Below are 17,904 nucleotides of genomic sequence, written 5' to 3'. Positions count from 1 at the left end.
TAGGACTAGTCACTAATATAATGTACATTTATATAGGACTAGTAGGACCACTAATATAATGTACATTTATATAGGACTAGTCACTAATATAATGTACATTTATATAGGACTGGTATTACCACTAATATAATGTACATTTATATAGGACTAGTAGGGCCACTAATATAATGTACTTTTATATAGGACTAGTAGGACCACTAATATAATGTACATTTATATAGGACTAGTAGGACCACTAATATAATGTACTTTTATATAGGACTAGTAGGACCACTAATATAATGTACATTTATATAGGACTAGTAGGACCACTAATATAATGTACATTTATATAGGACTAGTAGGACCACTAATATAATGTACATTTATATAGGACTAGTAGGACCACTAATATAATGTACATTTATATAGGACTAGTAGGGCCACTAATATAATGTACATTTATATAGGACTAGTAGGACCACTAATATAATGTACATTTATATAGGACTAGTAGGACCACTAATATAATGTACATTTATATAGGACTAGTAGGGCCACTAATATAATGTACATTTATATAGGACTAGTAGGACCACTAATATAATGTACATTTATATAGGACTAGTAGGACCACTAATATAATGTACATTTATATAGGACTGGTAGGACCACTAATATAATGTACATTTATATAGGACTAGTAGGGCCACTAATATAATGTACATTTATATAGGACTAGTCACTAATATAATGTACATTTATATAGGACTAGTAGGACCACTAATATAATGTACATTTATATAGGACTAGTAGGACCACTAAAATAATGTACATTTATATAGGACTAGTAGGACCACTAATATAATGTACATTTATATAGAACTAGTAGGGCCACTAATATAATGTACATTTATATAGGACTAGTAGGAACACTAATATAATGTACATTTATATAGGACTAGTAGGACCACTAATATAATGTACATTTATATAGGACTAGTAGGACCACTAATATAATGTACATTTATATAGGACTAGTAGGACCACTAATATAATGTACATTTATATAGGACTAGTCACTAATATAATGTACATTTATATAGGACTAGTAGGACCACTAATATAATGTACATTTATATAGGACTAGTAGGACCACTAATATAATGTACTTTTATATAGGACAAGTAGGACCACTAATATAATGTACATTTATATAGGACTAGTAGGACCACTAATATAATGTACTTTTATATAGGACTAGTAGGACCACTAATATAATGTACTTTTATATAGGACTAGTAGGACCACTAATATAATGTACATTTATATAGGACTAGTAGGACCACTAATATAATGTACATTTATATAGGACTAGTAGGACCACTAATATAATATACATTTATATAGGACTAGTAGGACCACTAATATAATGTACATTTATATAGGACTAGTAGGACCACTAATATAATGTACATTTATATAGGACTAGTAGGACCACTAATATAATGTACATTTATATAGGACTAGTATGTCTACTAATATAATGTACATTTATATAGGACTAGTAGGACAACTAATATAATGTACATTTATATAGGACTAGTAGGACCACTAATATAATGTACATTTATATAGGACTAGTCACTAATATAATGTACATTTATATAGGACTAGTCACTAATATAATGTACATTTATATAGGACTAGTAGGACCACTAATATAATGTACATTTATATAGGACTAGTAGGACCACTAATATAATGTACATTTATATAGGACTAGTCACTAATATAATGTACATTTATATAGGACTAGTCACTAATATAATGTACATTTATATAGGACTAGTCACTAATATAATGTACCGTACAAGAACCCTTAGGATGAATAATAAATATGGAATACTTAATACAGTAAGTTTGTTACAAGAGGGCAGCATGTACAACGTGAAGAAGAGACTTGTGAGGTTCTGAAAGCTCTGCGCACAATATTACTTCTCTAATATACTCCTTATTAAGGTTCTATGATATGGGAACACAGCCACAAATCCACGCAGCGTGTCACGTGCTTTATCCAGTTCTATGTGTTCTTCAAAGGCAGAAAAACCCACAGTAATGTTACTCAAGTAATGTTACTGGAGTAATCAATTCTAACCGCCTGGGGCCTGACCCTGGTGATTAGACCTGGGACCTATCTGGGGGATTGTTTGTCTGGCTATGCTCTGTTCCGAGGGTATTATAGGCTTCATACTATAGGGCAGGGGTAGCCAACTCCGGTCCTCAAGGGCCACCAACAGGCCAGGTGTTAGGGACATCCCTGCTTCAGCACAGGTAGGGCAGTTAACTGAGCCACCCCTGCTGTAGTGGATTTGTACAGAAATTGTGTGGTTGAAACTTATTCCAAGTTCACATTGCAACGCCAGTATAACCAGCCTCACACTGACGAGACCTAAAGGGTCGACAAAGCTGTCTGTGAGGAGGGTTACTGGCTCTGCACTTGGTTAACCCAGCTGTGCTGAAAAGCTGTGTAATGCGGCAGGCAGAAGCTTATAGGGGTCCCATGTTAAAGTGGACATGAAGCAAAAGGTGACCGTGTGTGCTCATTTACATGTCATTACCCAGAATCCCGGGCTGCAGTGGAAGCACTGCATGCTAAGATAATGGGGAAGGGCAGACGTGTCTGAGACGTGCTCGCACGTGATATTTTTATTTGCTATAGAAATTGTGCAATACTCGCCAAAAAGCCGGGGGGAAATGTCAATTTGTGACAGCAGCATATGCAGCTCGTTAATCTGAGAAGCAGAAACGAACGTCTGCCAAACATGGCGGATTTATTTCATGCAAAGAGAAAGAAAAACTGCACGCATGCGCCGGGTAATTCCCCCTCTATCTCCTCCTATTACCCAGCCCTAAAAACCCCAACCTTTGCACGTGGAGCAAAACCTCTGGATATTGCACATATGATCAAGTGTAGCGCAGTCAAAATGGCGCCATTTGCTACTATTTGTGGCTCACTTTCTCACTTGCTTTGCTGGGCACACTGGGCCATGTATATTTTAATTAGCGCACTTTTCACGTGCTTCTCATTGTTGGAACGCTTTAACCTGCGATATACGATCACCGCACCACATGCGTAGAATAAGCCTTTCCTTCCGGAAGCAGAACAATAGATAGTATCGCCGCTGGGACGTTGCACCTGCTTTCCATCCGTACGTTCTGAATTATTCTGTCAACTTTCAATCACTTTGACAAAGAGAAACTTTAAATCACAGCTCTAATTAGTCTATAATTGCTACGACTATAACATCAAGTGTGATACCTTCCTTAAATGCCAAAAATGCAGATTACAGCACCCCTCCAGGGTTACCTCGCTCTGCAATATAATGATGTATCTGAACGTGCGTATAATATGAGCGGGCGCTGTTTACAGAGCGCGGCAGGGAGAGGAATACGGTAAGGCTGAATACATGTTGCAGGATCATTTAACTGGGAAACTGCATTGGTTTCCAAAGGGTGTTTCTTTGACACCCTGAAAACGTCAATCTCTGCCTGCATTTCCATGCCAGCAGACATGATCCGACGTTTCAGCGCTAGCTAGAAACATTACGCTTATTTATAAAAATCCATGCAAATTAGCAGGCTGCGACCAGGCTCAAATCCTTTTACAGATCATGTGTCCCCGTTATAAGAACACAGATTACATATACCGCATACTGGGTGTGCTAGCCACTTTATTAGCACACAGATTACATACTGTATACCGCATACTGGGTGTCCTCGCCACTTTATTGGAACACAGATTACATATACCGCATACTGCGTGTCCTCGCCACTTTATTGGAACACAGATTACATATACCGCATACTGCGTGTCCTAGCCACTTTATTGGAACACAGATTACATATACCGCATACTGGGTGTCCTAGCCACTTTATTGGAACACAGATTACATATACCGCATACTGCGTGTCCTCACCACTTTATTGGAACACAGATTACATATACCGCATACTGCGTGTCCCCGCCACTTTATTGGAACACAGATTACATATACCGCATACTGCGTGTCCCCGCCACTTTATTAGAACACAGATTACATATACCGCATACTGCGTGTCCCCGCCACTTTATTAGAACACAGATTACATATACCGCATACTGCGTGTCCTCACCACTTTATTGGAACACAGATTACATATACCGCATACTGCGTGTCCTCGCCACTTTATTAGAACACAGATTACATATACCGCATACTGCGTGTCCTCGCCACTTTATTAGAACACAGATTACATATACCGCATACTGCGTGTCCTCGCCACTTTATTAGAACACAGATTACATATACCGCATACTGCGTGTCCTCGCCACTTTATTAGAACACAGATTACATATACCGCATACTGCGTGTCCTCGCCACTTTATTGGAACACAGATTACATATACCGCATACTGCGTGTCCCCGCCCCTTTATTGGAACACAGATTACATATACCGCATACTGCGTGTCCCCGCCACTTTATTGGAACACAGATTACATATACCGCATACTGCGTGTCCTCGCCACTTTATTGGAACACAGATTACATATACCGCATACTGCGTGTCCCCGCCACTTTATTAGAACACAGATTACATATACCGCATACTGCGTGTCCTCGCCACTTTATTAGAACACAGATTACATATACCGCATACTGCGTGTCCTCGCCACTTTATTGGAACACAGATTACATATACCGCATACTGCGTGTCCTCGCCACTTTATTGGAACACAGATTACATATACCGCATACTGCGTGTCCTCGCCACTTTATTGGAACACAGATTACATATACCGCATACTGCGTGTCCCCGCCACTTTATTAGAACACAGATTACATATACCGCATACTGCGTGTCCCCGCCACTTTATTGGAACACAGATTACATATACCGCATACTGCGTGTCCCCGCCACTTTATTGGAACACAGATTACATATACCGCATACTGCGTGTCCCCGCCACTTTATTGGAACACAGATTACATATACCGCATACTGCTTGTCCCCGCCACTTTATTAGAACACAGATTACATATACCGCATACTGCGTGTCCCCGCCACTTTATTAGAACACAGATTACATATACCGCATACTGCGTGTCCTCGCCACTTTATTAGAACACAGATTACATATACCGCATACTGCGTGTCCTCGCCACTTTATTAGAACGCAGATTACATATACCGCATACTGCGTGTCCCCGCCACTTTATTAGAACGCAGATTACATATACCGCATACTGCGTGTCCTCGCCACTTTATTAGAACGCAGATTACATATACCGCATACTGCGTGTCCTCGCCACTTTATTGGAACACAGATTACATATACCGCATACTGCGTGTCCTCGCCACTTTATTGGAACACAGATTACATATACCGCATACTGCGTGTCATCGCCACTTTATTGGAACACAGATTACATATACCGCGTGTCCTCGCCACTTTATTGGAACACAGATTACATATACCGCATACTGCGTGTCCTCGCCACTTTATTGGAACACAGATTACATATACCGCATACTGCGTGTCCCCGCCACTTTATTAGAACACAGATTACATATACCGCATACTGCGTGTCCCCGCCACTTTATTGGAACACAGATTACATATACCGCATACTGCGTGTCCTCGCCACTTTATTGGAACACATATTACATATACCGCATACTGCGTGTCCTCGCCACTTTATTAGAACACAGATTACATATACCGCATACTGCGTGTCCTCGCCACTTTATTAGAACACAGATTACATATACCGCATACTGCGTGTCCTCGCCACTTTATTAGAACACAGATTACATATACCGCATACTGCGTGTCCTTACCACTTTATTAGAACACAGATTACATATACCGCATACTGCGTGTCCTCGCCACTTTATTGGAACACAGATTACATATACCGCATACTGCGTGTCCTCGCCACTTTATTAGAACACAGATTACATATACCGCATACTGCGTGTCCTCGCCACTTTATTGGAACACAGATTACATATACCGCATACTGCGTGTCCTCGCCACTTTATTGGAACACAGATTACATATACCGCATACTGCGTGTCCTCGCCACTTTATTGGAACACAGATTACATATACCGCATACTGCGTGTCCTCGCCACTTTATTGGAACACAGATTACATATACACTGGCGACACACTTTATTCGAGCTCGGCTAGTCCCACGAATTCGGGTATATTGAGGTTTGTGACTGTTTTCTGCCTGAGTGCATTGAGTTATTTTCCAGGCAGGGATTGAAGCATTTTATTCCCGCTGGCTGCAATACTGCACAGTACATATATATATATACTGCATTACAATTCATGAATTTATGCCATCTGGTAGACACACGAAGCATTGCAGCCTATTAAATCCTAATCATTATCATTTAACAGATCAGCCGCCCATCAGCCAGGCATGAACCCAGGCTGGGAAGGCAAATGCAACGGGGCTTGTCAGAGGTGAGGAGCGGCGCATTCCAGGTATCTGCCAGGTACATACCGGGTATTTGCTCGAATAAAGTGTGTCGGTGCAGTACCGCATACTGCGTGTCCTCGCCACTTTATTGGAACACAGATTACATATACCGCATACTGCGTGTCCTCGCCACTTTATTAGAACACAGATTACATATACCGCATACTGCGTGTCCTCACCACATTATTGGAACACAGATTACATATACCGCATACTGCGTGTCCTCGCCACTTTATTGGAACACAGATTACATATACCGCATACTGCGTGTCCTCGCCACTTTATTAGAACACAGATTACATATACCGCATACTGCGTGTCCTCGCCACTTTATTAGAACACAGATTACATATACCGCATACTGCGTGTCCTCGCCACTTTATTGGAACACAGATTACATATACCGCATACTGCGTGTCCTCGCAACTTTATTGGAACACAGATTACATATACCGCATACTGCGTGTCCTCGCCACTTTATTGGAACACAGATTACATATACCGCATACTGCGTGTCCTCGCCACTTTATTAGAACACAGATTACATATACCGCATACTGCGTGTCCTCGCCACTTTATTAGAACACAGATTACATATACCGCATACTGCGTGTCCTCACCACATTATTGGAACACAGATTACATATACCGCATACTGCGTGTCCTCGCCACTTTATTGGAACACAGATTACATATACCGCATACTGCGTGTCCTCGACACTTTATTAGAACACAGATTACATATACCGCATACTGCGTGTCCTCGCCACTTTATTGGAACACAGATTACATATACCGCATACTGCGTGTCCTCGCCACTTTATTAGAACACAGATTACATATACCGCATACTGCGTGTCCTCGCCACTTTATTGGAACACAGATTACATATACCGCATACTGCGTGTCCTCGCCACTTTATTAGAACACAAATTACATATACCGCATACTGCGTGTCCTCGCCACTTTATTGGAACACAGATTACATATACCTCATACTGCGTGTCCTCGCCACTTTATTGGAACACAGATTACATATACCGCATACTGCGTGTCCTCGCCACTTTATTAGAACACAGATTACATATACCGCATACTGCGTGTCCTCGCCACTTTATTAGAACACAGATTACATATACCGCATACTGCGTGTCCTCGCCACTTTATTGGAACACAGATTACATATACCGCATACTGCGTGTCCTCGCCACTTTATTGGAACACAGATTACATATACCTCATACTGCGTGTCCTCGCCACTTTATTGGAACACAGATTACATATACCGCATACTGCGTGTCCCCGCCACTTTATTGGAACACAGATTACATATACCGCATACTGCGTGTCCCCGCCACTTTATTAGAACACAGATTACATATACCGCATACTGCGTGTCCTCGCCACTTTATTAGAACACAGATTACATATACCGCATACTGCGTGTCCTCGCCACTTTATTAGAACACAGATTACATATACCGCATACTGCGTGTCCTTAACACTTGATTACTAAAATTAAAAGCCTCATCACAAATAGGGTCCTCAGTCTACGATGAGAGAACTGATCATTTAAACCAGGAGAGCTGGTAGATTCCACCTATGAACTAATCCTTTCGGTGTGGTAATGGATCAGCGTCAAGAGGTCGGCGGATCAAAAAACAGTCTATGTACCTAGAAATGGGGGTATAAAAAGAAAGCGCATACACCTACAATAGGAGAAGGAGAAAGAGGAGACGACTTGCTGTGTGAAGGTGGCGTACGCTGATCTGTACACACTGCAGAGATTACTGCACGACCAATGAACAGCACTTTGTGCTTTCCTCGCAACGCCGTGTCGCAGAAGTGTAAGAGACAAACATGGACGGACTCGCGCGGGTAATGCCACGCGGTAATGCCACTGACCGAGGCCCTCTGAGCACGTCGGAACGGTTCGTCCATTCCACGGATAGTCTGTAATGCACTTTTCATTTTTTACTTTCGACATTGGAGAAATATTACACATAATTAGCGGCCTCGATAAAAATATATATGTTCAGCAGCCTGGGTATTGTGTGACACGTTCTTCATTTCATAGACTTCTTTTCTTCCCTGAGGCTGGGTGGGGAATCTTTGCACATCTTGCAAATCTGTATTAAAAAGCAGCAGTTCCACTATATCTGAGCCACACGGATATACCTGTAAAAATATACATTTTCCGTTTGATGGTGGGATTCTGTGTGTGTGGCACATCCGTTGCATGTACTGAAACACTGAATTAACCAACACACACGTTCTTTGTACATGTAGAAACAAAGAAGACTATAGCTGTGTACTTCTGGGTTCCATGGGCTATCAAATGGGCTATCAAAAAATGAAATGAATACTTGATTATGCCATGTTTAGAAGGAGCAAAGACCCCTCCTACGCGTTTTACGGGGGCGCTTTATCAAGGGGATGTAGCGATCGTTTGACAATGAGGTTTTGAGATTTCACAAGACAGATATGAAATACCAACTGCAATCGAATCTATGTCCCTACAGCAACCAACAGTGTTATTAACCACGGTACAGCTGCACCACTATACAGCTGTAATTAAGGTAATTGTTACCTAGACAGATAGCAACAGATCTCTGTAAGGGGAATGCTCCTGAGGCATAAACACCAGAGACAGAGAAATGCTCACAAATACATACTGTATGTATTTCCCATGACATCACTAATCCCTTATATCCATGCCTTGTGTCTCCCTGCAATTTATACTGTCTATATTTCATACTCTAAAGGGCTGTATACACCGTCAGAGCGATGTGAAGTAAAATGAATCACTTTGATTGTAAGTTCTTGGGGCCAGGGCCTGCTTCAGCCGATGTTGTCACTTATCTCCTGCATTTATTCCCATGGTTTGTAATCTACATTATTTACCTCCTAATACTAACTTTATTTCATATAGCGCCATTCTCCCAACGGGACACACAGCGCGTCACAGTTACAATACAGCGCGCGGTACGCAGCACATAGGAATGTTACAGACACAGTCCCTGCCCCGCAGAGCTTACAATCTATGATTTTGGTGCCTGAGGCACAGGGAGATAAGGGGACTTGTCCAACGTCACAAGGAGCCGACACCGGTAATTGAACCAGGTTCCCCTGCTTCACTCTCAGGGTCATTGTTATCAGTCAGGTCTTAACTCACTGAGCTGCTCCTTCTCTCTATTGTAACGTTGTAAAGCGCTGAGTATATGGATGCTCACTATAATAACTGCTCCTCTCTATTGTAACGCTGTAAAGCTCTGAGTATATGGATGCTCACTATAACTGCTCCTTCTCTCTATTGTAACGCTGTAAAGCGCTGAGTATATGGATGCTCACTATAACTGCTCCTTCTCTCTATTGTAACGCTGTAAAGCGCTGAGTATATGGATGTGTGTGGGTGTGTGTGTATGTGTGCGTGTGTGTGTGTACGTGTGTATGTGTGTGTATGTGTGTGTATGTGTGTAGGTGTGTGTGGGTGTGTGTGTGTGGGGGGGGGGGGGAGGGGAGGGGGGGGGCGGTGTCCATTGCTGGATGAAACCTCCCCAATGATCTCCCAGGTACTGCGGCGAAAGCCTCTCTTCTCCACTTTGCACCAACTTTTTTTCTGACCGTCTCCTCCCACCTTACTTTTGGCGCTCGTCTTGGTATTTCCCTTGGGATCCAGTCATATGTTTTTGCGATGTATCTGGCCCACCGCCATTTTAATTTCTTCACCCATGTGATGTCACAGAAGATACAATCGCCTGCCACACTCCCCAAACACCCGTTTCCTGGGTGCACTGGACAGAGGTGTGGATGGACACGGACTTAAACACGCACCAACAAGACTTTTAGAGATGATAACGTGGACCCAATGACCGGTCACGGTTACAAAAAGTTGACTCATTAATAAATCCATTTTATCATCTCTAAAAGTCCTGCGAGCTCCAGATGTCTGTGGAGCACCAGGTTGTATCAAATCAATATATACATACATTTATATATATATAGATCACCGTGAGTGGTCATTGGCGTATCATTTCCCAGAATCCCTGGCTGCCGTGGAGGCACTGTATGCTAAGAGATAATGGGGAAGGGCAGGGCTGCAGACCTGCCTGAGACGTGGGAATGTGCGCACACGTGGGGTTTGTTATTTACTGTACATAGAAACACACACACATACACACTTGGGAGCGCAACACATCCCCTTAGTTATTCCGCAGTTGGAATGAGGGATGAACGGCGGTGTTTCACAAAGTGCTGCGAGGCTTCTCCAGGCGCGAGGCAGCTTTCATCTTCCTCCGAGCGCTAATCAGGAATGCAGGCCTCAAACCCATTCTTCTTTCAGCCAAGTATCCAGGGAGAACCGGCACGTCAGACCCACCAAATGATCTAATTCTCCTTTCTCTTTGATAGCAAACGGCTTCCCCTCTTCTCCCTGCGCTGACAAATTAGGATCATTTCTTCGTACTGCTGCTGTCTCGACAAGCTCCTGCCAGCCCAGTGAGCAGCTCACCACATACATCAACAAGGCTCTCACTCGGAAAAAAGCTTGGTAGCAGCTGCTAATATTTCTCTCTGTAGCAGGAAAGGCGCCGCGAAATCAATTGTATTTAAAGTAGCAGCCGTCGTGAGCGACTCGCACTGAACTGAAATAAATACTGTTTCAAGCCAGGCAAAAATGAGTTGTAAAATGCAAATGAACTTGTGGAGAAGCGCCCGTCTCAGCCGCACGCAATGATTCCAACATTGAGATGTAAATAAGTGCTTAGAAATGCGTTTTGCAAACAGTTTGCGTTGTTTTTCTTACTATTTTACATAACTGAATACTTGCCAATTTCACCGAGGAGATTACAGAAAAGTGCTTTAATTTGTCTTTTCAGGGGAGAATAATTAGGAGCTTTAAGACAGCCGCAATGAGAACATGGTAAAATATTATTACTTAATTAACGTAATAAGCGCTATGTACATTAATGGCGCTATATAAATAAAGACATACAGTACAATACAATACAAACTGCTGCAGCTCTGCTAAGGAAAATAATGCAGCCTACACACAACAGACAGAGTCGGCTGATAGCCATTGATGATTTTAGTGGTGCAACATCCTTTAGTACAGGGTTTCTCAACCAGTGGGATGCAAAAGTCGTCAAGATGGGATGCAGGGGCGGATTGGCCTATCGGGAGTTCGGGCTGGTCCTTCTGAGGTCCCAGCAGTGGCTCCCCAGCCCCCCATGCAACCTCCCGGCGGTCACTGCAATCCTCTCCCTCCTGTCGGCGCTGGAAGTTGGGTCCAACCTCTTCCCGACCGGAGGAGTGAGCTGCGGAGTCCCCGGACCGGATCAGCACCGATCCACCCCTGATCCATTCTGGTTCTATGGCATTAATTACATGTCCGGATAGAAAGCTCAGACATAATGGATATTCTAGAATCTGACCCTTCCTCGGGCTCCCGTAATGTATGGTTTGTATGTTTGTGCACACGACACGTTTATAAGCTAGTTCTCCGTTAGCTGCGCAATGTAAGAAAATCCACAGCACGCATTAAAAGACTCAACGAAGGAATCCTGACATTTCGAGCCTGTGCTTGCTTAGTCTAGACAAGTACTTGGCACAAAATATAATGATGCCTTCAGAAATCTGTGACCTGTATCAGTAGCGTTAATAACAATATGTGAGATGTGACAGTCACCTATTCATACCAGTGAGACAAATTTACACCAAGGATAATTAATCTGATATGTATGCCCATGAATCAGTACTTTGAGTGACACCAATACAAACATACAGGTCTCAAGGGGACAGAACACTGACAAAGACAGCCGTATGAAGAAGATCTAGAGCAAGACACCAGCTGTGGCACCCGTGGCGTAGGTTCGCAGCACCCCGGCAGAGAAACACTGGGCTAGAGAGACCAGATAGAAACCTAACACTAGCTACATAGTATGTATGCATCTACCGCCAAAAACACCGTGGGCCTCCATTGTCATCAGCGCAAACCGGACCAGGTATACCGGACCAGGCATACCAGACCAGGTTTACTAAGAAGTCTTCTGCCATACGACACACCTTCTCCATAAAGACACCTTGCAGTCCATTGACTTCAATAGGGTGGTAGGTGTCTTCCAATCCGGGAAGGTGGAAAGGTGAGAGGAGTGGGAAGGTAGGGAGGTAGAAAGGTGAGAGAGGTGGGAAGGTGAGAGGTAGAAAGGTGAGAGAGCTGGGAAGGTAGAAAGGTGAGAAAGGTGGGATGGTGAGAGGTGGGAAGGTGAGGTGGAAAGGTGAGAGAGGTGGGAAGGTAGAAAGGTGGGAAGGTGAGAGGTGGGAAGGTGAGAAAGGTAGGACGGTGAGAGGGGTGGGGAGGTAGAGGGGTGGGGAGGTAGAAACGTGGGAAAATTGGGGAGGTGAGAGATGGGGAGGTGAGAGGTGGGGAGGTAGAAAGGTGAGAGAGGTGGGAAAGTGAGAGGGGTGGGGGGGTTAGAGGGGTGGGGGGGTAGAAAGGTGGGAGAGGTGGGAAAGTGAGAAAGATGGGAGAAGTAGAAAGGTGGGAGAGGTGAGGAAGTGGCCTTATGGCAGGAGACTGCTTAGTAAATAATGAGCCTCCGTCTTTCTATAGATGAGATTCAGGGATGAGTTGCAGGATTACATATTTTGATTTTAACATTGCTATCAAATTAATGACAGTAGTTCAAAACTGTGTATTATTATTTGGGGCATATTTATCAAGGCAAAGTGGTGCAATTCTGGGGAAAAAACATTGCTCTAGAATCGATGTATCACAGAGAATCCTATTAGTTTCAATGGGATTCTTTTCTTTGATACATACGGTACAGTTCCTGGCGCACAGAATTGCCCCTTTTGATCGGATACATACAGGATTACCCCGCATTAACGTACACAATGGGCCAGAGCATATATGTCACGCGAAAATGTACTTAAAGTGAAGCACGACCTTTGTCTCACTTATCAATGCTTCGTACAGGTCGGGAGCCGGGATTGCTGTTCAGGACGTGCTGACAGGCGCATAGCGAGCTGCCGTTTGCCTATTGGGCGAAGGGAATCAGCGCGTCACTACTACAGCGGTCTGTAGGGCAGAATAAGTGCCCGTACTCGCTAAGCGAGCGTATGGACACAGGGGTATGGGGCTATTAAAATGATGTCCTTACTCGCGAGTGTACTTAAAGTGAGTTTTTGTAAACCGGGGTTTGCCGGTAATGCTCTTTATCTTCAGTATATGTTGCAATACACTGAAATGGTTAATATAAAAGTACAATACAACATTCAGCTTGGTTCATCAGCAATCATATTGCAAACTCCGTATTACTTTGGCTATCTACGTGTTCAAATATACTTTTCACATTAAATATATATTTATTTTTTTATGTATATTTATCCCCCCCCAAAAATGGAAATGACAGCAATGCTGCAGGCAACGTGTGCTTATTAAGTACAATCACTCATTTTGTAAGATGCCCTTGAGAACGCTTTATACATAACAATAATTTCGTTTTTACAGAATAAAAAATACGCTGACAAACCTGAACTGTAATTTGACCAAATTTGTAAAAATATATATTTTTTCTATAAATACAGAAAAACAAAAGCCCTCATATCACAGTCACAGGACCTGGATTTTCTTTGTTTTCTATCCAAACAAATTAATTCAGTTGTGAGATTGAAGAACTGTGTTATTAAAATGAGATTTGAATGCACTAAACTGTGCACAGTTTTGTCTCTGGAGTGTGAAATTACTGACTAGAGAAAGATTTCACAGAGGCTTAAAATCGGAGAGCAAAGCTGCAGCGGGGATTTGCAATTTTGGCCACTTTGCCAAATCCCCCTTATTGGCAAGCTGCTGCTGCTGCTGCCACTCATGCAGTTACAGATAATTATACGGGGCTCGGGAGTCTCTTTACATGTTATATAGCATGTACAGTACATTCTCAGGGGGCTGCTGGCACATCTGTGGGGTTCCACTGGATGAAAATTATTAAAACTATTCTCAACTTACCTTAATTTTCAGGGTCGGCGTCAAAATAGTCCTAGCTGTAAAAGAAAGAGAAAAAATATGAAGATCTCATACTTTCCATGCAGTACGTCTTGTTCATCATTTCACTGCCTACCAAATAAATACTTCCAATATTCCGGAACTGGTTCATAATGTAACATAGATACTCGTCTGTGTGGCTATGGGTCCATATTTGCTAAGCAGTCTTCTGCCGTAAGACCCCCTTCTGGGGCTGGAAGACCCTCTCCCGGCCCCCATTGACCTGAATGGGTTGTAGGGTGCTTCCCAGTGTCGGAAGGCGTCTTATGGCTTAGTAAATATGGCCCGTGATATTTAGTGCAGAGCTTCTTACGTAGTTTCCGTTATACCAGCAGTGAGCAACTCCAGTCCTCAACAGGTCAGGTTTTAAAGATACCCCTGCTTCAACTGAGTCACTGATTGAGCCCCCTGTGCTGAAGCAGGAATATCCTGAAAACCTGACCTGTTGGTGGCCCTTGAGGACTGGAGTTGCCCAGCCACCCGAGTGATGTTTAACTTCATAACGAACTGAAGGGCGCTGTTAGTGGCACAAGACCGTGCAACAACACACGCTGCAAACTTTGCAAACATATATGCCAAGACCCCACAGCCAGCCACGAACATAGAACATTCAATGTTAAAGGATCATACTGCTGCACATCCAGGAATGTGGTTTATATGATACTAGCTGAGAGACCCGGCGTTGCCCGGGATGTAAATGCGTAATAGGTAGTATTATTTATAAATCGTGGAACAATAGGTGAGTATTTGTTGTAAAGGTTGGATAATAATGTTGAAAAGAAAGATGGAAGAAAATGTAATACGATGTTGTATAAAAATGGTTTATTGTAAACACACCACAGTACAATGTATATTTTGGTGACATAAGTGATGTGAAAATGTGAGGCGTGTGTCCTGCTAGGGTGTGAGGCGGCGGGTGGGTGTTCAGTACGGGTGGCGCATGGGTAGTGAGTGCTGGCTGTGGGTCGGGGTCCTGCTAGGGTGTGAGGCGGCGGGTGTGTGGCGAGTGCGGGTGACAGCTGGTCAGTGATATTGTTGCGTAGGGGCAGGAGGAGGCAGGTGTGTGTCGAGTGTGTGGGGTGGGTGAGAGGCGGCGGGTGTGGCGAGTGGCGGGTGTCTGTTGAGTGCGTGCAGCGGCTGTGTGGCGCAGGGGTGTGAGCGGGGGGGAGGTGGTGGGAAGGTGGGGAGGTGGTGGGAGTGAGGGAAGGTGAAGGGGGGTGAAGGTGGGGGTGGGGGTGAAGGTGGGGTGGAGGGGAGGTGAAGGAGGGGTGGAGGGGGGGGGTGGAGGGGAGGTTAAGGGGGGGGGGTGGAGGTGAGGTGAAGGGGGGTGGAAGTGAGGTGAAGTGGAGGGGAGGTGGAAGGGAGGGGAAGTGTAGTGAGGGGTGGGTGAGGGGAGGTGGAGGGGGGGTGGAGGGGATGTGGATGGGAAGTGTAGTGAGGGGTGGGTGAGGGGAGGTGAAGGCCGCTCACTCACCCGTCCGGCAGCTCCCACGTGGATCTGAGGCGGGAGGCAGCGTGTTGTGGCCGCTCCCCCGCTGAGTGTAGCGGCGCCGGGGGGGGGGGGGGGGTGGAGGGAAAGTGAGTGAGGGGAGGTGATCACTCCGCTCCCCCGCTGAGTGTAGCGGCGCCGGGGGGGCGGTGGAGGGGAAGTGAGTGAGGGGAGGTGATCACTCCGCTCCCCCGCTGAGTGTAGCGGCGCCGGGGGGGTGGAGGGGAAGTGAGTGAGGGGAGGTGATCACTCCGCTCCCCCGCTGACTGTAGCGGCGCCGGGGGGGGGGGGTGGAGGGGAAGTGAGTGAGGGGAGGTGATCACTCCGCTCCCCCGCTGAGTGTAGCGGCGCCGGGGGGGTGGAGGGGAAGTGAGTGAGGGGAGGTGATCACTCCGCTCCCCCGCTGACTGTAGCGGCGCCGGGGGGGGGGGGGTGGAGGGGAAGTGAGTGAGGGGAGGTGAAGGGGGGTGAGGGGACGTGAAGACCGCTCACTCACCCGTCCGGCCGCTCACTCACCCGTCCGGCAGCTCCCACGTGGAGGGGGGGGATGAAAGCGCGGGAAACAGGAAGAGGCGGAGCCTCCGGGACCGGTGGGGAAGAGAGCGGGAGATGTGCTGCTAACACTATGAGCCCCGCTAATGTATGTAACACCCCCCCCCGTGTGTGTGTGTGTGTGTGTGTGTGTGTGTGTGTGTGTGTGTGTGTGTGTGTGTGTGTGTGTGTGTGTGTGTATTTTTTTTTTTGGACCTTTGGCCCGTCGCTCCGCCTCAGGCCAATGAGAGGTGTGGGGGGCGGGCCAAGGGGGTGGTGTGAGTGTGTGAGCCCAATGAAAGGTGTGTGGGGGCGGGCGGCCCAAGGGACCAATGAGATTGGCGCTAGGGACACCGGACATCCAGGCAGGCAAACATACAGTGCTTTCACTAATATAGTATAAGACAATGCAACAAATGTGACCAAGGATGCTACATTGGTGAAACCTGCCAAAAACGTCAAACCAGAATGAACCTGCACAGACACAATAACACACCATGAAGATGGAAGATGCTGCACAGACACACAATAACACACCATGAAGATGGAAGATGCTGCACAGACACACAATAACACACCATGAAGAAGGGAGATACTGCACAAACACACAATAACACACCATGAAGAAGGAAGATACTGCACAGACACACAACAACACACTATGAAGAAGAGAGATACTACACAGACACACACTAACACACCATGAAGAAGAGAGATACTACACAGACACACACTAACACACCATGAAGAAGAGAGATACTACACAGACACACACTAACACACCATGAAGAAGGAAGATACTGCACAGACACACAATAACACACCGTGAAGAAGGGGATATTGCACAGACACACAATAACACACCTTGAAGAAGGAAGATATTGCACAGACACACAATAATACACCACGACGAAGGGAGATACTGCACAGACAGAATAACACACCATGGAGGGAGATACTACACAGACACACAATAACACACCATGGAGAAGGGAGATACTGCACAGACACAATAACACACCATGAAGAAGGAAGATATTGCACAGACACACAATAACACACCATGAAGGGAGATATTGCGCAGACACACAATAACACACCATGAAGAAGTTAGAATTGCACAGACACACAATAACACACCATGAAGAAGTTAGATATTGCACCCCAGTGGGACACCACTTCTCACAGCCAGATCATTCCATAAATGATTTAAAAATCTAAATCCTCAAAGGAATGTATAAAAGCTTCAAGAACGGAAAACATTTGAACTAAAAATGATAATGCTCTCTGACACTAAAACAAGAAGCCTCAAAGCGGATATGAGTTT

General features: G+C 44.7%; 1 protein-coding gene across 3 annotated transcripts in view; it reads right to left on the bottom strand.

Annotated features, from left to right (window-relative positions):
- The window catches only part of SULF2 (sulfatase 2), a 244,079-nt gene that overhangs the window by 170,798 nt on the left and 55,377 nt on the right, over positions 1–17,904 (bottom strand). For 2 of the 3 annotated variants that reach the window (XM_075583093.1, XM_075583098.1), the window contains exon 2: positions 14,522–14,556. The exons of the other annotated variant lie outside the window; for it this stretch is intronic. The gene's annotated coding sequence lies outside the window, so the exon portion shown is untranslated. The remainder of the gene's footprint in view (positions 1–14,521; positions 14,557–17,904) is intronic. 3 annotated transcript variants of the gene reach the window in all.

The sequence above is a fragment of the Ascaphus truei genome, unplaced genomic scaffold, assembly GCF_040206685.1.
Source record: "Ascaphus truei isolate aAscTru1 unplaced genomic scaffold, aAscTru1.hap1 HAP1_SCAFFOLD_285, whole genome shotgun sequence".
Lineage (NCBI taxonomy): Eukaryota > Metazoa > Chordata > Amphibia > Anura > Ascaphidae > Ascaphus > Ascaphus truei.
Note: the sequence above shows the minus strand (reverse complement) of the source record. Positions and strands in the feature narration are given on the sequence as shown.